Raw genomic sequence first — 26,319 nt, forward strand, 5'->3', positions numbered from 1 at the left:
AAGACACAGTTAAGTCACCACTTTATTTGTTTGAGTAACATTAGAACAGACACAGCTACGACAAAGGTTTGGCCCAAAGCAACATGCCTATGAGCACAGAGCATGAGGTCATACACATCAGCCATGAGAAGGGAAAAAGCAGAGTTACATGTTTCCAATCAGGAGTTGCAATAAAGTGCTGCTGGTTGATGCAGCGAGAAGGGGAAGGAAGGGTAAGATGGAGGCAGCGTTCAATTCCTGTGGCAGCCAATATGTACAATTTACCAATGTTGCCACACTGTTTCCACCTCGCATTGTCACTGGTTAGTGATGATCAAAGTGGCCTGCCACAGGATGGCCAAAGGAACTCCACCAATTAAATGCCAAAGATTGAAGAGACAAAATTGTCATCTCGATTGTCCAATAGTAGCTCTGGGAAAGTAGACAAATGAGTAGCAGAGCCAGAAGGGTCAGGTTAAGCCAATAGGGCTAGACATTGTATAGATTCACCCATAGAGTAATTGTAAATGACCAATCAGAAGCTTGTTACTGACTACACACTTTGAAACATTGTCTGTGCTAGAAACCGCACTTCAATATAAAGCTCTGCCTTTTTGCATAATACATTTGAGGATTTCTTTTGAATGACTCCCTGTCGAGTTTGCATGTTTATAAACCTGTCTTCTTTCTCCGGTGCACTTTTATTGACTCATGTGAATTACTTTTTACTTGTGATTTTTCGCTCTTAGAAGAAGTGTGAAGAGGTGAGATGGTGGATGAGATCGTTGAGAGGAAAGTAGGAGAAAAACAAGAATAGACAGAAAGACTCAGGGAAAGGAACATGAGGGTGTGGAGGTAAAAGACCAAGTGGGACCGAAGTGTCTGAATGTCACCTATTATTTCAAACTACCTTTAAGGACTACTTAGATTGTTCACCATGGGAGTAAGTGAGATAACACACTTGCCTGTAAACCATCACCATAAGACAGGGAGATATTATTTATTTATAGATAGTAGGAGTTACCAATCTCTAGTGACAAGCCTGCAAATGAAAAATTACAGGACTGGGGTTGCCCTTACAATTCCTATATTGAGATGTTCGCCCTTAAAGAGTCTCTTGATGAAAAATAAAATAAATACCTCTGTCTACCCGTTCAAGTTTGTGCGTTCTTGAGGCTGCCTTTGACACTAGTCCAGCAGAGTCAGTCAAATGCCTGCCATGCCTAGGTCTGCTTTTCATAATTCCGAGGTTGATACATTTTGTATTATTGTGGTTTATCCGATTACAATACAAGGGGTTCATAACAGATATGGACCTCTGCAAATCCTGCAGGACCAGTAAAGAATAAGCCATGCATTGTAGTTGCATGGAATTTCCTGAGGACTACTGAGGTTATTTATTTAATAATGTTGAGGTTCCATGGCCTCACAGAGACAAGTAGGGCTGAGGCTGAGTCAGTCGCATGTCACATGATGTAGATTCTGATGCTCCTTAAAGTAAAACAATGTGGTCAATATATCTGCCCTAAGAAGCCTATGGGCACAGAAGGCACCACACATGCTATTTGCACTATTATACGCAATGGGGCTGTCCAACACATAAACCCCCTGAAAATGTGCAGATTCCATTCGTGAGGTGAACATTTCTCAAAGTAACACAAATAAAAAAATGCATCCTCATCTTTGCATTACGTTTTGGAAATTAGGCACTATCTTTATTTGAATGGCTACATTTTATTTGTAAGCTGGAAACAAAAAGTAAATGTTGGTTCCTGTACCAAAGCAACAGCCAGGAGTAAGCCATCCTGCATGAAGACATTTTGCTTTACTTGAGCATCTCTGGAAGGAAAGGTTCAGAACTTCTGACCTATTTAATTATCTTTAGACTTTGTTTCCTTTGAATTTGTTCTGGCAAGAAAATGAATGTCCTTTTCAACCCAATGTCAACAGAATCGCTTGAAGGATCAACCAAACCTGAATCACCTGCTGAACTGCTGTCGAACTTTTGATGAATAGTGTGAAATGAATTTTCAAACAACTGGCTATATTATTTGGTTTAACTTCATGCAACTTTGGACAGCTTTCAGAAAGGCAAGCGCTTTATTCTGGCGGCAACCTTTGGAAATTTAGATGGTGACACAGAAAAAGTAGATTAGTGGAAAGAAAGATTGGTGGAGGTGGTCTGAGGGATTGGAAGGCCAGGTTTAAAAAAGCATTTTTGTTGGCATATTTCTAAATACTTTTTGATTGTGGGGTGTGACATATTCAGTGTGTTCACCATTTAGCTATGGAAGTGCAGTCAGTGTAAGGGGAAGGGATCCCTGAAAGGGAGATCATTTTGGTGTTCTGGTCCATGGGTATCATGTAGGTGTAAATGTAGATGTAGATGAATTTATAATGCTCATACACCTTGCCACCGAAGGGCATCATTATGTAGGATAAGTTTATGCAGCACTGCACAAGTCTAGCTAGGTTGGAAGATACAATTTGCTGTTACCTAGGCCACAAGAAAATGTTCATTTTTTTCATTAATTCAGTATGCTAATTCAGAAGAAGGAGTACGTGTGGCAAGGTGATCAATAACCCTTCTGCCTGTGCAAGACTTTTATTTTATGTAAAACATATTATGTAAAACATATTGAGACCGAGAGAAAATAACGATGACCCTAAGCAGGATAAAGTGGTAGACCTTTAGGGGAAGATATAGGGAGTCTAGAAGTGAGTGAACTAATGCAGAGCTCAAATGCCTTAGGGTGAATTCAGGTACAGGGATGAGAAGAGAATCCCTTAGGGCAGCATTTACTGTTAAGAATGAATTGACACTTGGGTTGGGTAAACATTATTGACATCCAGGGAGACAGGAGATAACTATCAGTGATCGTCCATACTCAGGTTCCCATGGCCAACCCTCAGGAGAATACATTCAGGGGGTCACACCACATGATAACATATCTTGAACTGAGGACACTGTGCAGGTGCACTTGGGTGAAACTAGGGTGCAGCGAGGGGCAGAAAATAGCTTAAACCAGCGTGTTACATTGTGGTTAGAGACAGTGACATGACACTTTCGGTGGGAGAAAGTTATAGAAATCTAGGGGGTATGGAGGTAACTGACGGTGACTGTCCTTGTCTTGAATTGAGTGAATTGCACAGGTGTCCATGGTGGACAATCGGGTGCAGACATTCTGCAAGTCAAGTCACAAGATAATATTTCTTGAAGTGAAGGAACTGTGCAGGTGTACTTTGGTGACACTCGGGTGCAGAAAGGACAGGGACTAGTTTAGAGCAGTTAGGACTATTGTGTTTAGAAACAGTGACATGACACTTGGGTGGGACATGGTTACAGACATCCAGGGAGGCTGGAGGTAACTATCATTGACCGCCCTTATCTTGAATTTATTGAACTGTGCAGGTGTCCATTGCCGACAATCAGGTGCAGGCATTTAGGAAGTCACAACATGAGATAAGTCTTTAAGTGAGGGAACTGTGCATGTTCCCTTGGGAGATGTGCGGATGCAGAGAGAAGCAGATAATCCATTAGTGCACCATGTGCTGTTGTGTTTTTTTAAATTAACATTTTATTTCATTGAGTAGAGTACAATAAAACCAAATCAGAAACAAGAACAATGGTAATATAGAAAACGAAAGAAGAAAAATAAAACGGTACATCACACACGAGGACATATAACCACAACCCCTCAACAATATTGCAAGAGTGATTAATTGTGCCATTCTGTTGAAAACCAGTGAAGTAACACTTGGGGTGGAAGTAAGTTGAAGCAGACTTTTGCCACTTTGATTTGATTGTACTCTTGACCCATTACTATGTTGCTATGGATTCAAATTGTTAGTGGGGAACCCAGATACCAAGCCTACATCTGCTTTACTGCACACTACCAGAGTTCTTAGGTTATTAATATAGCCATAATAATGTGTTCTGAGTACCGTACCATGTGGCAACGAGCTGAGGCCTCAGTTCATAGACTCAAACAAAGCAAGGACCTTTAATGAAGGCCCTAAGATGTAAACCCCCTGATATGGCCCTCAGAATTTAGGATTATGGCTAATAGCACCCAGGATTTATGTCCCGGGAGGCTAATATCAATTTCTTTCTTTGCAAAAATGGATTGCATGTTTCAAAGAAATACTTCCCTAATATGGCAACCACAGAAATGGAAGTGACTCTCCAATCAGAGACCCTCTTCTATTTCCAATGTGGCACAGCGGACATGAGAGGATCAGTGTGACGGTCATGCTTCACCAAAACACCTTCAGGTAAACGAGAGGTGGGGAAGATGGGGAGAAAGATGGTGGGATGCAAAATGGCAGAAGGAGTAATGGAAAATGGTATGATGAGCACAAGCAGTTTTCAGTTCACCTCAACATGGGCTACTACCGTGAGGGTCAGACCATGTTCCAAGCAACCTCATTGGCTGTTGTGGCTGCCCTTGGTGCTACTGGAGAAGATTGCTTTTCCCCACGATAAATAAAGGTCTCTCAGGCTGTGCTTCAAGCAGAATTCAGTGCCTTATCACCATGCAGCAAGTGGAGACTACTGCTATTTTTATTAAGAAGGAGGGGCTAGAATTTCCAATAAGCAAACAATTTCTTAGCTAATCTATGACAATTGCATTGCTTTTTGGTGATACAGTGCTTCAGAATAGAGGTATGTTTGCTAATAAAAACAAAATAACCAATTGTTGCATACAGATTGGGTGAATGACTGTACTTTTAGTAATCCCAGTAGTGGGGAATTGCCATTTGGCATGGGTGTCGAGCCAATTTCCTTGTTTTATTTTTATTAATTGACAAAATTATGTTGATAATTCCATCTCTGAAAGGGAAATCTGCTATTCAGATTCCTCTTTCATGAGATCCATGCCAAAAGCACAGTGTACACCTGTGTCCTGCTGCATCAGTAGCCTGAATTCCAGTGCCTGCTCTCAAGTGCCAGAGAGCAGGTTCCGATATGACAAGTGACCATCTGACAGCTGCAGTGACAGCCAAGTCTCTGCAGAGAAGGGACTGCATTTAAGAAATGCACCTCTGATCCAAAAACAACATACCTATGAGAGTGCTGTCAAAGTGGCATGTTAAACTGTAAATATAAGCCATACCTGAGTTTAAGGTATGGTGACTAGCATCTCTTTTAATTATCCAAGCCACAACAATTTGATAACACACGTATCAACCCTGTGAGCCCAGCAAATCTGTGAAATTATTATCTTATTGCCCCCAGCCAGGCTGTCTTTCTTGCTACCAACATGACAGTAGCCCTGGGGCATGCTAATTTTTTTTCCTTTGTGAGGGCAAGTAACTCCATCCCCAGAGAGACAGACACTCCACTGGAAGCTATCCTGTAAACAGGAATCAAAGGGCATACCCATTCACAAAAGGAGTAGCCTCAACCAGTGGTGCTGTATAGCAAAGGGGGCTTTGATTCTATTGAGAAGGGAAGGGGCAGGATTAGTGTAGACAGAGGGAGATCCTGAAGCTGGTTAATGTTCTGCCATCTTGTTTCCCTTTGCCTCAATCTTTCCTTCCTGACCCCTCCTCTTCCTGTAGCGCAAAACATGTTGGTGTGATATTAGAAGGCAATGTCCGCTTGATACAAGAACTGGGATTGTACCCTTAAAGCAGGCTTGTTTCTGCCAAAATGTATGTAGAATGTAGACTCATATGAATGAAACTGCTCTCCAACCAGGTTCACAGCATTTTGAACCAATGGACATGCCGGTGCTGCCTTTAGCACTCAAGCAAACTCTTCAAACCAGCATACTTCCATCTCAAACCAGCTTGATGCTGCATCATACATTGCAGAGCCTGCCACCTCCTCGGCTTGAATCAACTGATAATCACCTGAACCCAACTCGAACCGCTGCAGTCTCATTCATTGACTTGAACTGGCAGTTACTGAACAACTCGACCGGCTTGACCTTGAACTGCCCCTTTTGTCAAACTGCACACTGGGGCATCGGGATCCCATCTTTGAATCATCACAAGCTTCGACTCGAACCACGGGAGCATCATTTGACAATCCGAATCAGGGGTTACGATGTATCTCAAACTGAATTGATCCCAAACTGATGCTGGTGGGGGCTCCAACCTGCATGTCTCAAATGGACATTCAAACCACTCTAAGCCACCACATTTCACCTGACATGATGCCCCTCAACACAACTTGCTAGAGCCGAACTTGGCTTCGACTGCTCACACAACAGCTCGAAGCCTAGTTCAAAGCTGCTGAACTACCAAGAACTGCAAAAATGTTCTATTGACCGCTAACTCCCCCTTTAATCCATTTGTGTGCCCTATCGATTGGTTAGATCCCTTGTGTCCCTTTTGCACCTAAGAACGAATTGCCTATCACCCCTGATTCATTATCCAGAGTGCTGTATCTTGCTATTTTTGTTTATTCTCTCTTCTTTTTCAAGAGTGGGTTTTGTGTAGAGTTTTTCTATGTAGTTATTATTGCATGTGGTGTATTCAATTCAAATATATATATAGTGATAGAACCTTGGTTGGACATTTCTTCTTTTTGGACTGTTATGCTTTGATGTTTTGGTTGCTACTGAATCACATTCACACCCCTCTCGAAAATGTAGCCTTCCTTCATGCCTAAGCTCCAACAAAATGTGAGGAAGGTATATCACTTACCTGTGCCCGTTTTACCATTATGTTTGTGCTGGCTCTTTGTTTGTAGGGCTGAGTAGACACTTTATCCTCTGCTCATTCTTGTACTCCTGCAGGACAGAAGTCAATCTGTCACACCATAGCATTTCAGAAGAACTTGAGATCTTGGAAAGATTACAACGTTGTAAGCACATTACAAATGTGTGACAGTTTGATTTATTTCTTTGTGAATTAGTAGCTGTGCTCTCACTGAAGGTATATTCCTATATATTTTACAAAATCTGACCTTCCCAACTGTGTTGTTGATTCTCTGGGTCTACATCAGTGATTTGCAGCCTTTCCTTCTTCTGCTATGGTAAAGGAACATGGTATTTTCTTTGAGTTCAGTTACCTTTTTTGCAATCAGAAATATTTAACTATCATAAACATATATAAAATGTGTAAATGGTTATAGTGTGGACATTGCTTTATTTCAAAGTATTAACAAATAACTCTGTGGGCCTCATTATGGGTCTGGCGGTAACCGTGCTGGTAAAACCGGCAGGTTGTTGCCAGACCCGTAATGAATTACCGGAGCCTGCTTCCTGGTAACACCGGGGTATTCCGACCATGGCGGCTGGAAAGTTAGGCACCTTTAATTGTGTAAGTCCCCATTCCCATGGAGGATTCCATGGGAATGGGGACCACAGAAAGACTGGCACCGTTAACCACAGTGCCTGTGGTTCCGTGACACTCTGCGGTCGGGTGCCGGTCCACCCACCAGGTCTGACCCTGGCGGCCAGGCCAGCACCCACCCACAGAGTCGTAGTGTGCCGGTCCAGAAACAACAGTGCTTGTAGGATTACCGGCACTGATGTTTCCATACCGACACACTCATAATGATGCCCTGTATCTTTGTCCACTAAAATCCCCTTTAATTTGATTGACTGTGACTGTTTAGCAAATATCACCAATAGGCGGTTGCCAAGGGAAGTCTCAAGAAACCCATGCTTACTTAAATGAGTCGCCATCTTGGAAACTATATTATTGCACATGCAAAGCACCTGGGAGCTTGAACAACAATTTAAAGAAAATATGCGAGATGGTTGATGGCACAGTTCTATGGCCTAAAACATCAAATGTTTGATCATTATTATTAGGACGGTTTTAATTGAGACCAGACCTAGCTTTAGGAAGCAACAGAGCCTTGACACTAATAGGTGGACGATCATGGTGAGGTAGGCAGAGAAAAAAGGAGCAGGGAGCTAAAGGGATGGTTAGGGTGGGCAGTTGATTGCAAGATAGGTATTTTTTTGAATATTTATTTCTGTAATATTAGTGGTCGCTCACCTCTGTTGAGGCTGCATGCTTATTTGATAAGAACTAATTGGTTGGGTTTCTTCTGTTCTTATTAGAACTGTGTGCCAAATTTAGTATCTGCTTTTCAATTGCAATGCTAAGATTAATAATAAAGAAACTGCTCTCATGAATTTGTCGCACTTCTTCGACTCTGGTAAGCACGCTAACCTTTCGTCTATCCTAATTCATCTTGACCTCTTTGCTGCCTTTGACACTGTCAGTCACCCTGATCTCCTTAATACTCTCTTTCTTCTTGGGATTCGCAATCAAGCCCATGCCAGTTTTGAGTCCTACCTTGCACCTTGCCAATTCTCTGTCTCCTGGTGCAGCAACACCTTTCAACTCACTCCTGTAACTGTTGGTGTTCCACAAGGCTCTGTCTTGGGTCCACTCCTCTTTACACTCCACACCTCTGCTCTTGGGGCTCTAATCTCCTCCTTTGGGTTCGCGTACCAACTCTTTGCTGACGACACCCAAATCGTCACACCCAAATCTTCTTCTCTTTTTCTGAACTCTCCTCTGATCTATTTATCAAAATTTCACGCTGTCTTTCTGCCATTACAAATTGGATGGCTTTGCACTGTCTGATGTTAAACTTTACCAAAATCAAGGTGCTTTTCTTCCCTGCCAAAAGCTCTCCCTCAGCTCTTTATCTGATTATCCAGTACCCACCTGACAGTCTCTCCTACTCTAATTCAGCTAGAAACCTTGGCATCATCTATGAGCTTTCACGCACCTTCTCTGCTTTCATTTCTAAAACGGGAACAGCAGCTTGCCTCAACCGCCTAAATATTGGGAAAATCAAGCATCCCCTTCAACACCGCCAAGCATCTCTTTGCCACTCTTGTCTTCTCTAAACTGGACTACCATGCCAGCATCCTCTTTGATCTCCTAAATTATGCTTTTTGTCCGCTCAAAAAGATTATTAACTTTGCTACCAGGACTCTTTTCGAACTCCCTCACTTCACATCTACTTCCTTGTATCGTCACCAGGCTGGATGACTCATGATGCAAAACAGGGCCAGATTTAAATGTCTTCTCTTGGTTTGCAGATCTATCCACTGTAAGGCACCACTGTATCTATCCTCTTCTATCCAACTCTACAAGCCTTCTCGTAATCTTTGCTCTGCCTCCTCGACTACCTTTGTGGCTCCTCACCCTCCCTGTGCTTCCTTTCACTTCCTCTCCTTCTCTCTTCTTGCTTCACTTACTTGAAATTCACTTTATCCAAACATCTGAGAAACGATCCAATCGGTTTTGTTCAAAACAAAAAGAAAAGCCTGCCTCCTCTCCTTTGAGTTATCTTCTTAACCGACCTCTCATCTGCTTGCTAGATAACATTTGTCCCTCACCTCTAACCTGCTTCTATCACTCACTTCCTCTGCCTCGACTCTAGCACTTCACCCATCAAGGTCACATCATAAACAAAGCTGGCCGTACTGCCTTTATGCACTTGACATGTTCCAATGTTCATTGTCCTTCATCTATGTACCTCTACTTATGTATTATCCTCGCTGACAGTTCCATTTATTCCTCTACACAACCTTGTCAGCATGTCCCTCAAACTCACCCTATTGTAAGAAGCTCACTACTGCCCGTCAAATCTGATTTGTTATCTATTGTATGTTCTTTTGTGATCAAACAAGCATTGTTCACCATACCCTTAGCAACCAAAGGGCGGCTAATGGCACTCTCTGGCTCTAGATTCTAATTTCCCTGCTTCAGGAATGTTGGTGGCTGGCTGCAGGAAGGAGGAGGGGTCGTTTACACAGACCGGCTGTGTTTTTTTTAAAAAAAGCGATTCCACAGCGAAGCTGCGTCTAAGGGCAGTCTCTGCAGTCTGTGCAGGTTGCGAGCCTGCAAGTTGGAAGGTGACATGAAAAACTTTGCAGGTATCCGCTAACATTTCCTTTTTTTGGCTGTTTCTCCTGTTTTTTGGGGGTATTCAGGACTCCCGGTTTTTACCCAGCTGCCATTGTCGAAGTCATCCCTTGCTTTTTGTTTTTTGCACCAACAAGGCAGGAAACTTAAACCACAAGCTACCTGCTTCCCTCACTTTTGTAGCACCCCCGAGGCTTGACTACCATTATTGAAATCATGGGCTGCGAGTGTTGCTCTCCCTTGTTTAGACGGAAGTAGCCTGAATTGCATGAATTGAGTTTATTGTGGCCTTGGGTTGCAAGCCTCTATCTAAAATCACTCATAGGCCTCAAAGCGCTCACAGAGACGAAACAACAGATAACAACAAGCTGATACTACAAACTGATATTAGGGGCACGGGGAGGGTTTGCATCTGACTAGGTTCCTCCCTCATCAAACAGATGGGTCTTGAGTTGTTTCCTAAACACAGTAAGAGACGCACTATTCCTAACCATAAGAGGCAGAGAGTTCCAGATCGTAGGAGTCCAGAAAGCAAAGTTTGTGCCACCAACTCTTTTAAGACTTTGGCGAGGTTGGTGTAGGTCAAGATTTCCATTGGAGTGGCGGTCCCTTCTAATGGTTGCCTTCATTATTTTGTTGGCAAGATAGTTGGGAGCACTGCCAGCTAGGCATTTATAGACCATACTTGTGCCCTTAAATTTGATCCTTTGTTCAACTGGAAGCTGGAAGCCAATGAAGCTTCCTCCTAGCTGCAGAGATTTTAGCACGTCGACTCAGTCCATGGACTGCTGCGACAGCTCCATTTTGAATAGTTTCATTTTTATGATATTGCTCTTGGAAGTACCCATCAGAAGACTATTAAAATAGTTTAACTTTGAGTTTATTATGGCCCCGCAATCAAGGTGAGGTTTTGCTCGATTAGGTAGGGGTGAATTTGCCAAGTTAGATTTGTGTAAAAAGTGCAGGCCAATTTCAAGTACGACACATGTCCCTTAAAGGAGAGTTGTGAATCCATAAAGATTCCCAGCGTTTTAATATGATCTGAAATCTCAATATAAGCAATACTGATTTTATATTTTCCGTATTGATCATTCAATTGTTTTATCTTCTGGGGGGTTCCGAGTATCAAGAGCTCAGTTTTCCCTTCAGTTAGTCGCCATCCACTTTTGGATGGTGCTAAACACCTCTTTGACTTTTTGCACATCCTTTTTATAGGATCCGGACAGTTCGAAGACCACCTGCGTGTCGTCGGCATAATCATTAAACCGGACACCCAGCATTTTTAACATGTCACAAAGGAGTTTAGAGAAAATATTGAAAAGTAATGGGGACAAACATGACCCCTGCAGACCGCCACACGTCAGCAAGGTTTAAGGGAGGAAAAATGTGATTTTTCTACTGCTGCCATCCTTGGACCTAAGAAGGATTTAAACAATCGTGCTGCTAGTGGGGAGCATCTACGAACTGTTATCAACCTTTCAGCCAAATGATCATGGTCTATAAGCTCGAAAGCCCAGGAGAGATCAAGCAACATTAATAAGGCAGTGCTCCCTCATTCAATGATACTAGCGATGTTAGCCTGGAGATCTATAAGGGCTGTCTCCGTACCATGCTTCACTCGGAAGCCAGATTGTTAATTAGCTAGTATGTTGTTTATTTCTACGAACTTTTGATATTGAAGGTGCGCAATCCTGTCAATTGTTTTGAGCAAGAAAGGCACGTTCGTAATAGGCCTGAAATTGCCGGGAATTGACGGGTCCAGGTTCTCCTTTTTAATAAGTGGGGTAATCCATGCCTCATTTAGGTCTATCGGAACATATGCCTCTTCGAAGCACTGGTTCACAAATTGAACCACCTAGGGTGCTAAAGTCTCGGCAAAGTCTTTAAAGAGTTTTGCAGGAAAAATATTCCCCTTACAAGAGGAAGGCCTCAAGTTATGAATAACCTCCAATACCTCATCCATAGAATCTTTTTCAAAAGCCAGGAATTTACTCTCAAGAATAGGCACGGCGTCAGGTGTTTTCGCGATATCAGAAAGTAAACTTTTCTGGACTTCGATGGCCTGTTGATTTTTTTGTTTTTTTCAGTGAAACCATTGTGTATTGCTTGGCACCAAGCATTGCTCTCTTATGTAGGATAACTAGCTGGTTGTTTTGTTAACTCTGTAGTTGTGAGAATATTTCTTTAGATCGTGATTTAGCTTATTGAATTATCTTATTAAAATGTTCTGACTTTGCTTTAAAGATGGTCAGTTTATATGCCTTTGCGGCCTGTTTGTAATTTTCAATTGTAACCGCTGACAGATCTTTTCTCCAAAGGCGCTCAGCTTTGCGCTTGGTTCTTCTGGCTTCTAGGGTATCGATAGAGAACCATTTATTTAAATTGGTAGATGAACAAGTTACTCTCTTACCTGGTAATGTTCTTTCGATGGGATGGTCCGATGACGCATTCCATATCTATGACAGGTAATGTCCACAGCTGGGCTGCTTCGGAAAATTTTCGGCGTCTGAGTCCTGCGTCGATGACCTCGATGCACCATCACTGAGGACCTCCTCTGGCGGCCGACGTCACCCGATGTGATAAGTAGGACGCACTACGCCAATAGCCTCAGTTGTAGTTTTTTCCCCCAGAACGTGTGACACCAGTTTTCTGCCAGTCAGACACACAAGGCCTTGCAGACCGCAAGCTGCAATCGCATAAGAAATTCTGCAGCGGGGAAGGTAGGGAGGGAGCGATATGGAATACGTTGTCGGACCATCCCATCGAAAGAACATTACCAGGTAAGAGAGTAACTTGTTCTTCGAGGGGATTGGGTCCTCCGACGTATTCCATATCTATGACAGACTCCCAAAGCAGTACCAAGCAAGGAGGTGGGAAAAGAATTTAGAACACAAATTTAGCATGCCCAATCAAATTGCGGAATAAAGGACTGCCTTGCCAAAGGCCAGATCCTGCCCACGGATGGAATCGAGGGAGTAGTGACGTACAAAAGTATGTACTGAAGCCCAGGTGGCTGTATCACAGATGTGATGAATAGGAACACCCCTCTGCAGGGCAGTAGATGCAGCCACTCCCCTGGTAGAATGGGCCCGCAAGCCAGCCAGAGGGTCCATACCCGCCCAGCGGTAACACTCGGAGATAGCTAAAATAATCTGAGTCAAAGTCTGTTTCGTCACAGCTTGTCCCAAACGCTTTCCAGCATAACCAATGAAAAGTTGATCATCCACTCTGACCCGGGAAATGCGCTAAATATAAAAGCTCAACGCTCTCCTAGGATCAAGCCTATGGAGCCTCTCCTCTTCCTTACCAGGATGTGGAGGAGGATAGAACGCCGGGAGAACAACCTTCTGGCTCAAATGAAATTCCAAAACCACCTTCGGAAGAAAGGAAGGACGAACTCTAAGGACAACCCTGTCCTTATGAAACACAGTGAAGGGTGGCTTAACTGAAAGTGCCTGTAACTCACTCACTCTGCGAGCGGAAGAAACCGCAACCAAAAATACAGTTTTCAGAGTTAACAAAGGGCAAGAATGCAAAGGCTCAAACGGAGCACCCATAAGAAACTTAAGAACAAGGTTCAAATCCCAACCGGGCACCAGAAAAGGTGACGGAGGGAACACATTATTGAGCCCTTTCAAAAACGGAGAAATTAAAGGAATCTTAAAATAAGAACATTCTTCAGACGAGCACTTAAATATGGACAGTGCCACCAGGTAACCTTTAATGGTCCCCACTTGCAAGCCCCTGTGGGCCAAGGAAAGCAAAAAAGACAGAACCATGGGAATGTCACACTCAAAAGGATCCACATTCTTAACTCTGCACCAGTCGCAGAACTTCCGCCAACGGCAACGTTACAGAGACTTTGTTGCTGGCTGCCTGGCCGAGAGCAACACCTCCATCACGTCTTCACGGAGGTCCCAATCCTTATACGTCAACCTTTCAGAAGCCAAGCGTGAAGGTTGAGGGATCTGACCTCTGGATGGAGAACCTGACCCCCCTCCTGTGAGAGCAGATCGTCTCGGTAGGGAAGACGACGTGGAGGGCAGATGGACAAGTCAAGAAGGTCCGGGTACCACATCCTCCAGGCCCACGCTGGAGCAATGAGCATCATCCGGGAACCGAACCTCCGTAACCTCCGCAGTACTTGTGGGATGACGGGGACTGGAGGAAACGCGTACAGAAGTGGGAATGACCACTCCACCACAAACGCGTCTCCTAAGGCTCCTTTTGGAGGAAATTCCCGCGAGCAGAACCTTTCGGACTTCCAGTTGACACTGGAGGCGAAGAGATCCACTTGAGGGGTCCCCCAAAGGGCAAAGATCTCCAGGAGAATCTCCTGAGCCAGCTCCCACTCGTGAGCGATCGTGCTCTGCCCGCTCAGAGCATCCGCCGTCTCGTTTCGTCTCCGGCCAGATGAACAGCCGAGATCGAAACTTCCTGCTGGATGGCCCAGAGCTCGAGCTGCATCGCCTCCCTGCACAGAGGAAGTGACCCTGCCCCCCCCTTTTTGTTGAGGTAGTGCATGGCCGCTGTGTTGTCCGTTAGAATCAGGACACTCTTTCCTCTCACAGTCGGCAGAAAAGCCTTCAGGGCTAGCCTGAAGGCCCTCAGCTCCAACAGATTGATATGGAGTCTGGACTCTGACGGAGACCAACGACTGCTGACTGTCAACTCGTTGGCATGAGCTCCCCATCCCGTGAGGGATGCGTCCGTCACGATCGTCACCTCCGGCCAGGGCAGCCAAAATGGGGCCCCCTTCATCAGATTGCCTTTGACGGCCCACCACAGAAGGTCCTGGGGGACCGAGGGCGGCACCTGAACAGGGTCCGACATCCTGCCGGAGGACTGAGACCACTGGAGCTTGAGTGCCCATTGCAAAGATATCCGCAACCTGGCCTCTGGCACCAGAAGAATGCAGGATGCCATGAGGCCGAACAGTCTCAAGAACTCAGACGCTGGGAGAGTCTGGGCAAGTTGAAACTTGTGCACCATCTGCTGAATGTGAAGAGCCCTCACCTGGGGAGGAAAACACAGCCCCAGGGACGTGTCGAGCACTGCTCCGATGTACTGAGCCGCTGTGTTGGCATTAAATGGGACTTCTTTAAATTGAGGGAGAAGCCCAGCCTGTGAAGGGAGTGGCAGGTGACAGACAGATGATCCAGGACTTGCTCGGGAGAGCTCCCCCTGATCAACCAATCTTCCAGGTAGGGGTAGACGTGAAACCCCCCTTTCATGAGATGCACTGCCACCACCACCATGAGCTTGGTGAAAAACCTCAGGGCGGAGGTCAATCCGAACAGCAGGACCCGAAACTGAAAGTGCGAGTCACCAACCGCGAACCCAAGGTACTTCTTGTGCTTGGGATGGATCGGCACATGGAAGTAAGCGTCCTTGAGGTCGAGAGACACCAACCAGTCCTTAAGTTGAAGGGCCTGGAGGACTTGAGAGAGAGTAACCATCTTGAACTTGTCCTTCCTGAGGAGTTTGTTCAAACCGCGCAAGTCCATGATGGGTCTCAATCCCCTGTCTTTCTTCAAAATCAAAAAATAAGGGGAATACCATCCCTGGTTCCTCTCCGCTACAGGCACCAGTTCTATGGCACCTTTCTCCAGCAGGGCTTGAATTTCCAGCGCAAGGAGCGGATCCAGACTCTTCAAAGAGAGGTTCCCAGGTGTATTGTCACGAGGCCTATGCCGAAAGGGAAGACAGTAGCCGTGGGTTATGATCTCTAGAACGCACACATCTGAAGTAATGGCACGCCACTCTACAAGATGCTGCGCCAGCCTTCTCCCAACCGGCGAACCATGGGATCTGGCCCCATGACTGAGTGGTAGCGGCTGCGGCGTTGCCTGACGGCAAAGAGGCAACTGCCCGAGTGGCCTTGGCACCTCGAGTACCCTGTTTTCCACCTCTGGCACTCTTACAGTGGCCTCTTTGACTGACAGCTCCTCTCGCTTTACTGAAGGACGAGTAATAGCTAAAGGAACCACCCCTCCATTGTTGTCCCCTAGGACGAAAAGGCAGAGGTTGTCGAACTGCAGCACCCAACGTCTTTGCTGCAGCTTTGGAGGTCTGCAACCTCTCAAGGCTCTCGTCAGTCTTGCTGCCAAAAAGATGTTCACCATCAAAGGGCATGTTGAGGAGCCGGGACTGCACATCAGGAGCAAACCCCGACTTCCGCAACCACGCAAACCTGAGTATTACGGTGCTCGCCCCCATGGACTGGCTGACACAATCTGCCATGTCCAAACCCGACTGAACGGCCTCACACATGGCATCCTTGCCATCCTGAACCAAAGCAAGGAAACCATCCCGTTCGTCCCCTTTGGTAATATGTTCAGCTGCTAATGCAACAAAGTTCCACAGAGTGTGTGTGAAACGATACAAGGCACATACGGAGTTGGCCGCCTGAAGCGCCATACCCCCTGAAGAAAACACTTTCTTTGCCCAGCCATCAAAACGTTTGTCGTCCCTATCCGGAGGGATGGTAGGATATGACGCTTGCTTTGCCGGGGCCGTAGCCGCCTGCACCACCAAACTCTCCGGAGTGGGGTGCCTGGACAAGTAGCAGGGGCCGCTACTGGCTGGACGGTATTTTCGCAACAAAGACTTGCCCACTGCCGAGAGACTCTCCGGAGCAGTCCAAGCTGCTGCCACCCTTCTCCGCAGAGCCATATGAAACAGCAGGACCAGGTCAGTGGGGAGACCAAGATCAAGGATGTCCGTGAGATCATCCTGAACAAACTCCCCTGGGGGAGCCGACCATCCCAAGTGCTCGGTGACCCGAGACATAAGGCGCCGGTATGAAGAATTGACATGAGTGCCAGGCTCCAGCCTACAAAACTCCACCTCCGGAGAGGTGTCCAGTCCACTGGTATCATGCAGTGACTGCCTCAGGTCATCAAACTGGCTATGGCCCGAGAGAAACTCATCTGGCACCGTAACCGGAACCAAGCCTTCATCAGAGCCTTCATCACCCTCTGAAATGTACTCCAGGCGGTGAGAGGAAGACACCTGGGGACCAAAGCTATGTCTGACCTTAGCCAGAGCCTTTCTAGGGGCTAACCCTGTACCACGGGGCCCCTCCGACACCACCGCCTCGAAAGGCGTTGAGGGCGCCGAACTAGTCGGCGTCGAGAGAATCGGCGTCGATGTCGAGCGAATCGGCATCAAGGTCAGCCGCAGTGCCGCCAGCACCAGCGGCGTCAAGACAGGCCTCGAAGCCAGGGCTCGGAGCGTGTCCTTCGATGACCTAGGTGCCGACAGTGTAGACGACCCCCTCGAAAGTGGAGCCTCGAGAGAGGTCGTCGATGACCTTGGCGCCACAGGCGTCGACGTCTTCCTCGAAGACGGCACAAGATCACGCGGTCTCGAGCGCGTCGAGGACAGGGACCTGGAACGGGCATGGCGAGAACGGTTACCCTTGTCCGAGCGGGACCTCTCCCGCGAACCGTGCCGACCACCCAAGCCTGAAGGCGTGCGAGCGGTGTCTCACTACATATCACGAATGACCCCACTCGGAGGCGCGGACGGACATGTGCACTGCGATTCAAGAATCGCTAACATCTTCTTCCTGAAGGAAGCCCATTCCTCCGGTGTCGCTTGCATGGTGGGATAAGTGACCCGCCGATGGGCGGAGTCCTCGGAAGAGGACGGGGAAGGCGACTGATGCCGGCGCTTCCGGCAATGCCTCGAAGAGGCAGAGGAGTGGCTAGACCGACTCCTGGAAGGAGACCCACTGGACCTCCGACGATGATGCGGAGAGTCGCCTCTCGAATCATCCTTCGAAAAAGCCCCGCAGACCTCGACTTCCTGGGCTTAGACACCCTACCTACTGACAACTTCTTCTTGCGCTCCCGCAAGGCCTTGGCCGCGAGCGACTGGCAGTCGACACAGTTGTCTGTGTTGTGGGCGTCCCCGAGGCACCAGAGGCAGGCGTCGTGCGAGTCCATTACCGACATCTTGGTCCCACAGTCCCCGCATTTCTTGAAGCCCGGACGCGGGGTTGAAGACGAGGTAGACATCGTCACGAACAGGTTTTCACAAAAACCGAACAGGTTCAAAGGAACCGAGAAGAATACAACAAACTCCAAAGAGTCGAGGCGCACCGAAATTCACGAAGCGAACACGTTCGCAGAAAAAACGGAACTGAGGCTACGGCGTTGTGCATCCTACTTATCACAGGAGTCTAAACAGCAGGCGTTGAAGTACCTACCCGCAAAGGGACCTCGTAGTAAGGCGGTAAGGGTTTACCGGTACCAGTGCCCTTACCGGTACCGGTAAACCCTTACCGCCGTCCGTGTAATGAGGCCCTTGGTCCCAGGACAAAATCAATGTGGATGGATTCATCTCGTACCTGGAGCATGCTGAGAGAAATAGTTGGGGTGGAATTATGGTGACCTATGTATTTTGGTAAAATCACATTTGGTGAGTGAGTTGGGTGTTCTAAAAACTTTGGTTCCCTTCATACTAATGGTAAAGATTAACAGAGCAGGTCTGTTGGATCTATTATTTATCAATTTGCATAACAGCCCGCACAAATAATATGGAAAGAACTGTTTCAATGTTTTAGCATCAGCACTGGATGAGTTAATTCTGCGAATAACTCAGTAACTCTGGAAAATGTCTCTTTGGTGTGGGGGGAGGTGATTTTATTGCAAAACTGGGAGATGGACCTGATAATATGTAATATGATGATATGGAAGATGTGGTGGCGGGGATACCATCACCTATTATGATGGATACCAGGCTATGTGCGGAGGGGCAGAGCCCTTGGCATTATTTATATGACTGGGGGCTGTGTGCTGTAAATGGTTGATTCAGTGCGGACATCCCGGTAGGATAACGTTCTCCTCACCAGCGGGAAGCACAACCATTGATTCTGGGTCCAAATTATGTTTTGGGGCCCCCTAGCAGGGTTCAGGGTGATAGATAATATTTGTAGTGATCACTTCCCAATAAGGCTTGACATCTGTCTGGCACAAAGGGCAGTCTCTCCGGTGTATACTCCAGAGGTGTCTCTGAATGCCTCACTAGAAACACTCAAATGGAATTTTGACAGGAAAGAGGACCCATTGAGAAGACAATTCAATCTAGTTCACACGAACTGGAGAAGCTGTTAGGGGGACCCCGAATCTCCTTTCTACTTTGAGCTGCCCAGTGGCGCCTCGAAATGCCATAATCAGTGCCAGGTGCCACTACAAGAAGATTCTGGCTGTCAGGAGAAGGGCTATGAAGGAGGGTGCTTGGGTTGCATGGAACGGGTGCATCCAGGGATAACAATGCCAAACCTTTTTGGGAGCTATTCCAGCGAGGCCCATTGTATACATTTAGGGGCTGATTCATGGAATTATGTGCGCTGAAAAACGGGCTTTGTGCGCCATTCTGCTCGCAAATCTCCATTTGTGAAACAGGGCTTTGAGAGCAGAATGGCACACAAAGGCCTTTTTTCCAGCGCACACATTTCCATGATTCAGCCTCCAATTCACTATTAACACTATTCTTCCATTTCAAACTTTTATTTTGCATGTCTATACAAAAAATATAAGACATGTATTGTAAAACATTGGTTCTAACAACATTAAGTATGCATTCTTCAAACCCTTTGGCAATCTAGCTTGATGTGTGACTTTGGAGTCATTACAAACACGCCAATCTACTTCTGTATGCACCCGGTTTGTGAAATGTTCACAGTGAATGGATGAGCCTCATAAAAAATTATTGCATACGTCTTAAGTGTTTTCTTACTAATAGAAACGTGACTATTTACACAATTAATTACTGATGTGTTAATTTTCCTACCATCTAGACTGTACATTTGAAAAATCAATACATTTGAAAAATCAATACATACTTATTAAAAACTAGATTTTGCAGTGTTGATTATAAATTACAACCACAGGCCCTGCATTGCATGTCATGGAATGCTTTAGTTAGAAGATCAAAAAAATGTGCACTTTTCTGATCAGGAATAGGAGCATACACATCTTTCAGAAATATCCTGAGTAGTGTAATCTTTCCTACATTGTTGGCACATACAATTCCACTTGTAACCAATTCCTACATACCTATCTACACTACCATTTTCCTGCACTAATAAATCAAAGACAGTCATTAGAAAAGATTTACTAACTTCCTGTGTATTTTGTAAAATAATGTTGATTTCCACTTGCAACAACTACTACATTTCAGATTGAGATTTCCAAATGTGTACTGTATGGTTTTTCATCGGCAGATCATTTAAGAAATGAAAGTTCCACACATAGCTACTTGTCTGCTGAGGAAGCTATTTCTTGCAGCAATGATGTAATTTCAAACAACATACACAAAGCTGCATTAGAATAGCATTCAACTTCTGTTTCATCTGCAATGAGAGTATGTCATGGTTGAACAACTCTGCATCTCTGGTAGATTCTGTTGTTTTTTTAGTCTTAAGAGAAATTATTTTTTTTTGTAATGTAGTTTCACTGACTCCTTATGTTTTCCTTGCTAAGTGCTTAGCAGGTGTAGGTATTAGGTTCAGGTGAGGAGCTGACCCTACACCTGGACCTGGAGTTGGCCTGACCTGGAGTTGGCCTTAGCTCAAGGCCACCAGATGCAAATGCGATCCTTACTCGGCTATGATAATTAAAACTTGCCCACCAATCATATTGGAAGACATTTGCGTGTTTGTGAACTCCTCCCTTACAGAAGGTCATGTACCGGTGGACTTGAAAAAGGTGTGGGTCATCCCATCTTAAAAAACCTGGCTTACCCACTTATGTGGCGCTTAACTAATAGTCCATTACCAACACACCATTTTTGTTGGAAATTCTGGACCGTGTTCCGTATGGGCAGATTGCAGAACGCCTGAATAAATATCCCTTTCTTCATTGTCGGCAATCTGGGTTTAAACAGGGATATGGAACTGAGACCGTTTTACTTGAACTGAAGTCTAGGCTTCTGGAAAGTGTGGACAAAGGAAAATCTTCCCTTCTGGTAATACATGATTGGTTGGCCGCCTTCGACCTTGTTGATCATTCAATTCTGGTTGCCAGGTTGGAGGAAGTGGCTAACTTTTCTCCAATAGCTGCTTGCTGGATTACCTCATTCTTGGACAACAGGGAGAGCAGAATCTTTCATTAGGAGGCAGTAGCCATGACTGTCTCTTAAATGTTGTGTCCCGCAGGGTGCATGTAGTTCACCCTGCCTACATAATAAATTCATGGCACCCTTCTTCACCCTTCTGGAACAAGAAGGGGTTGTATTCACAAACTATGTGGATGAAACACAGTGTGTCATCTCTATAGTTGGAACTCTTGCACAGCATGAAGCTGGGTTGAATAGAATGTATGCTTAGTTGAGAACTGGATGGTGTGGAACAATATAGTGCTGAACAGGGAAAAGACGGAGTTGCTGATTATTGGTACTCAGTCTATGCTAGCTAAGCTTTGTCCTTCCTATAAATATTTTCAACTTGGAGATGTTAAGATAACCCTGCAAAAGAAGGTAAAAGCCTTGGGTGTTTTTTTAGACCAACAGCTTAACATGAAGGCCCATGTCTGGAGCCTTATGTCTGCGGCGGTCTATTACATGAAGGTAATGCGCATCTCAGACCATTCATCACACAGACCAACCCAGAGACAATTGCAAGAGCAACACTTGGATCTAAAATAGACTACTGCTGTAGCCTCCTTGTTGGGCTCAGTATCAGTCTCACCTTCCCCACATAAAACACAAGAGAAAAACGGAATGGACTTTTCAGCTGTCAGCATGGCTTTTACAATTGTCTTTAGAATTGACTGGGCAAAAACACCAAATGTGGTCAAAATACTTAAATTGTTCTAAATTCTTAAGGGAGCCGCTTTGAATAGGTTCAAACAATCACAAGCAATGATTTAGTCAGCAGAAAACATTTGAAACCTTAAGTTCCAAGTCGGAAGCAGTTTAAAGCTATTTGTCACCTGTAAACCTTTCAGATTTTTAAAATCACGGCAAACTTTTCATTGCGCGATATTCGCGATATTCACGATAACGAGAGAATAGTAGTTGAAATTTCGTTTCTATCACAAAAACTGAGGGAGTTATAGAGGTTTTAGTAAAGGTTGTTTTTGTAAAATAGGCACGAGAATGGAAAACAGAAATGCACTTTTGAAAATGACAAATGGATTTGCTTACACTAGAGGATGACTATGATAAAGCGAATACCACACAGGGATTTTAAAGTCACGTGATCAGTGCGACCCGCCTGCTAAGGAAACTCGACTTCTTCAGATGAGAAAAGGGTCAGCGCATAGATAGTTCTAACAATACTGGTTCTGAAGGAAAGATAGGATGGGTTTGAGATAGGGGTAAGACAATGCAAAGATACTCCTAACAATACTGGTTCTGACTGAAAGATAGGATAGGTTTGAGATTGGGATAAGACAATTCAAAGATACTCCTAACAATACTGGTTCTGAATGAAAGATTGTATGGGTTTTAAAGAGGGATAAGACAATGCAAATATACTATGGGCCACAGTTCTTCCTATTAATACTCACAGGATACATTTTTAAATTGGACCGTCAGTCCTGGTCATGGATTGGGTCTGGTTTAGGAAAGACAGCACATCCGGCACGGTACTGGATCCTCTAGGCCGCTCGCAGGATTGGCACAGGATCTGCCCTCTTAGTCTGTGGGTATTTGAATCAGCTGGATGGCGAGTTCCTCAGGCAAGCCTAGTAGTGGCAAGCCAGAGGATTTCAGGATACTGGTTCAAAAGGTCTTCTCACATCACAAAGCGCTTCACTGGGTAGAGAGCATACATTTGAGGATTTGGGCATTGCTGAAAATCAATGGTCCTCTATTGCTGGTCTCTGGATCTGGAAGAATATTAAAGCTGGATGTAGAATGCTGGATCAAAGTGCTTTGCTGGAATCTGGTAAGTGGCTGGATCAGTGAGTCCTTATGTGTTGTCACTGTCTCTATTCATCCTTTCAAATGACATCACAAAGGGGGTGTATGGGCCGGTTTAGCTAAGCTTGTCCCTGTGAACTGGGATAGGACCACACTTCATCTCCGCCTTGCAATTTGAGTGATTGGATCAAGGACGGATGATGTCACATTTTATGATTTGCTTTAAAATCCTCAGAGACCTCCCTTTAGCCACTGGTCTCAAAATCGGATTTGATACTAAATGTACATTTCTACATTGGTCACCTTTATACAAATCACACACAAAGAAACCATATTTTAGTAGCAGCTATTCCTCAAAACCCTGCAGCGGTGGGATCATGTCTCAACTTTCTACAGAATTTTTCCCTTTTTGCTATGAACACAATTTCCAAATTGTGTGCAAATGTCCACAAATGTGTGTGTTTAACATAGGGATAAGCGTGTAGATTTTCACAATTCTAACATTAAATACATTTTGCATAAAACCACATATATTGCCATTCCTGTCCAGAACATGTCACACAGTTCTACTGCCTCTTCACATGTGCAGCCAAAAATTAAATTAACAACTCTGTCCTTTTTATATTTTTCACCATTTTGGATGACAAGTTATGAGGCATTTAAGATTGGTTCTTTTTAGCAACAGATGGTTTGCCCCTTTTTGTCACTCTGCAGTCCAGGGCATCCCCCTCCATGTTTGTTCCTTCCAGAGGCCATCTACGACCCCATTCACACTTCCTGTTTCCTGGGATGAAGCTCTGTCATTGTTTTTTTTTTAAATATGTTTTTATTTGTTTAGTTGTTAAAATCATCCGTTCAAATTACAAAACAGTTTTCCATTTTATCTTGAATTTCACTTATAAAAACAAAAGGAAGACACATATAGAAGAAATAAAGAAAAAGATAAAGTAAAATATATGTATAATATATTCCAAACAAACACATCACAACATTTTTCCTCAAACATATAACAAATGTATAACACTAGTGATAAAACGTATCCTCTAAAGTTACATAACTAATTTTCAGTTTTAGTTTCCTGTTTCTGGATAAATTGAGTCCAAGAACTAAACTATAGCCACTCTCGTGGCCAGTTTTGTGCATGAAAAATTACATTGCCAAGTATCCAACTGCGCACTAATATTTTGCTCTGCCATTATGTTCTTAAAATACAATTTTCATTGCAAATTCAACTGGGGACAATGTACAATACAATGTTCCAAGGTCTCTTTTTGGCTTACATGTTTACAAAATCGACAATGGTTTTGATCTTTTGTGATATGTTTTCTTCTGGCCAGCACATCCAATGTTGGCCATAAATTCAAGCGAAAGCAAAAGTACTTGCATGGCATCTTTGGTGAGGGGAATTTAATCAAATAGTCTGCTGTTACTCGATATGGCTTATGGCCAAACAGTTTACGATCAAAATCTTTATACTGCAAACATTTGGAATCATTCACACACCAGTCATATTAAAGGATCTTCAATTTTGCGCGTCCTTGATTTGCTAGAAGTTCCAAATCAATCGAAGCGTCCGCCTTTGCATTCAAAGTGAATTGACACCATGTTTGAGAAAATAAACGATTCCGATCTAACATATGGTTTACCATTATGCCGAATATATTAGGATGGTCTAAGCCCAAGAGACATTTCTGCAAAAAGCACAGTATTTCCAGATAACATAAGAGTGCATAGACAGAAGACCTATTTCAAAATGAATTAATGGTAGAGAGGTGGATGAGGGGAGATGCAGGACTTGTTTCCAGAAGAGGGATTCCAATATTTCCCACCACTTGCAAACTTTTGGCTTTGTGGCTTCCAATAGGTCAGAATGAGAATCACTTTTTGTTGATAAAAGATCAACACATGCTTTATTGAAAATTTACCAAACTTTCCCACTAGTATTTTCGCCTGTGACACCAAAGTATGTAGTTTACCTCTTATTTCTGGTTCATAAAATGGATTTGTCAAAGTATCAGAGACCGTTATACTCAAGTACCTATATTGGGATACTTGTGAAAGAACAACATTCGGTAATTTCCACTTGTATTACTTTACCTTTGTTCAAGACTTCGGTTTGCAAACCATAATTTGTGTTTTGACTGTATTGATTGCCAGATGATTATCATTTACGTAGATATCAAGACAATTTAGTCGGTTCCGCATGCCTACATGGGTTTTAGACTCTAGCACTAGGTCGTCTGCATATAGCAGCTAAGCAATTTTTTGATTACCTCACTTGGAATCTGTCTTAATGCAACTCCATGTCATATATAAACAGATTGAATATTTTAGAGGCAAGAATGCACCCTTGTTTTAGGCCTCTATGCGTGGAGAATCTGGATGACATTTGGCCCCCCAATGATAGCTTAACTTGCATAGTTATATTAGTATGTAATAGAACAATCAAAGCTAGAAGCAACTGAGGGCAGTTATATCTTACCAATTTATTGTACAAAAGTGTCTGAACAATGGAATCAAATGCCACCTGGAAATCAACAAAAGCAAGATATAATGTCTGTTTTCGGGTGGCGTAATCCGATTGGAGCATGTTCAGTGTGATAATATTCGGGATTGTTCCGAGACCAGCAACAAAGCCTGACTGTAACGGATCTTTATACTGGGCTTGAGTAGACCAGACATTCAACTCTCTCAAAAGCATCTGCAAGAAAATGTTCCCCGGGACGTCTAACAACGCAATGGGTCTTTAACTACTAGGCTCTTTCCTCTCTCCCTTTTTATAAATGGGAATTACTATAGAGTGTTTCCAAGTTGGGGGCAGGATTTGGGTCTTGTTAATGAAATTTCCAGGTGGTTTAAAAAAAAAAGATTGGATAGGCCATCAGGACAGCAGGCTCTTGACTAACTGGCCTTTTTGATGTATAATCTAATGTCATCCAAATCAAATTTCAAATAAAAATTTGTTGGGATTAATAGAGATTCAAATTTTTGGCCACCTTCTGGGACCTTGTAAAGATTTGAAAAATGATCAATCCAAGCGAGTTCAGCCACTTCATTAGCTTGTATAGTTAATTGTGAGCCCACACTAGCTTGATTTAGTAGGGTCCACGTTTTTGCTAAATTCTTGTTTTGAACAGCGCTTAGCATTGACAGGCCATCTGTTTGGTATAGCTTTGCGCGCCTAAACTTGAGCTAGTTCTTATATCTAGTTCTGGTGTTGGTTAGATTTTTCAACCCGATCTCAATCGGTTGGTTCATTGCCTCTCGCTTCTGTAATCTATACAAGCTTTTTCTTAACTTCAGTTCATGATCATACATGTGTAACTTAGGTAAAGCAACTCCTTGTTTTCTGGAGGTTGCGTTCGTGTTACTTCAAAATGTCTACATCATGTCTGAATATGTCACACCATTGGCACCATTTTTTGACAAAATTCTTAATAATTCTTGGTTCAAACATGACTGGAAGTTGCCCAAAGACTCCTCCGACGACATAGTTTATTACCACCGTTATTTACTATAAGATAGCCTTGAGAGTGAGTATCTCTCTCCTGGTAGGTACCTTGCTGAATCAGCCACTAGGCAGCAGTTAGTTGGTTATGACCACTAGCTGTT

The sequence above is a fragment of the Ambystoma mexicanum genome, chromosome 10, assembly GCF_040938575.1.
Source record: "Ambystoma mexicanum isolate Mex_15411 chromosome 10, UKY_AmexF1_1, whole genome shotgun sequence".
Lineage (NCBI taxonomy): Eukaryota > Metazoa > Chordata > Amphibia > Caudata > Ambystomatidae > Ambystoma > Ambystoma mexicanum.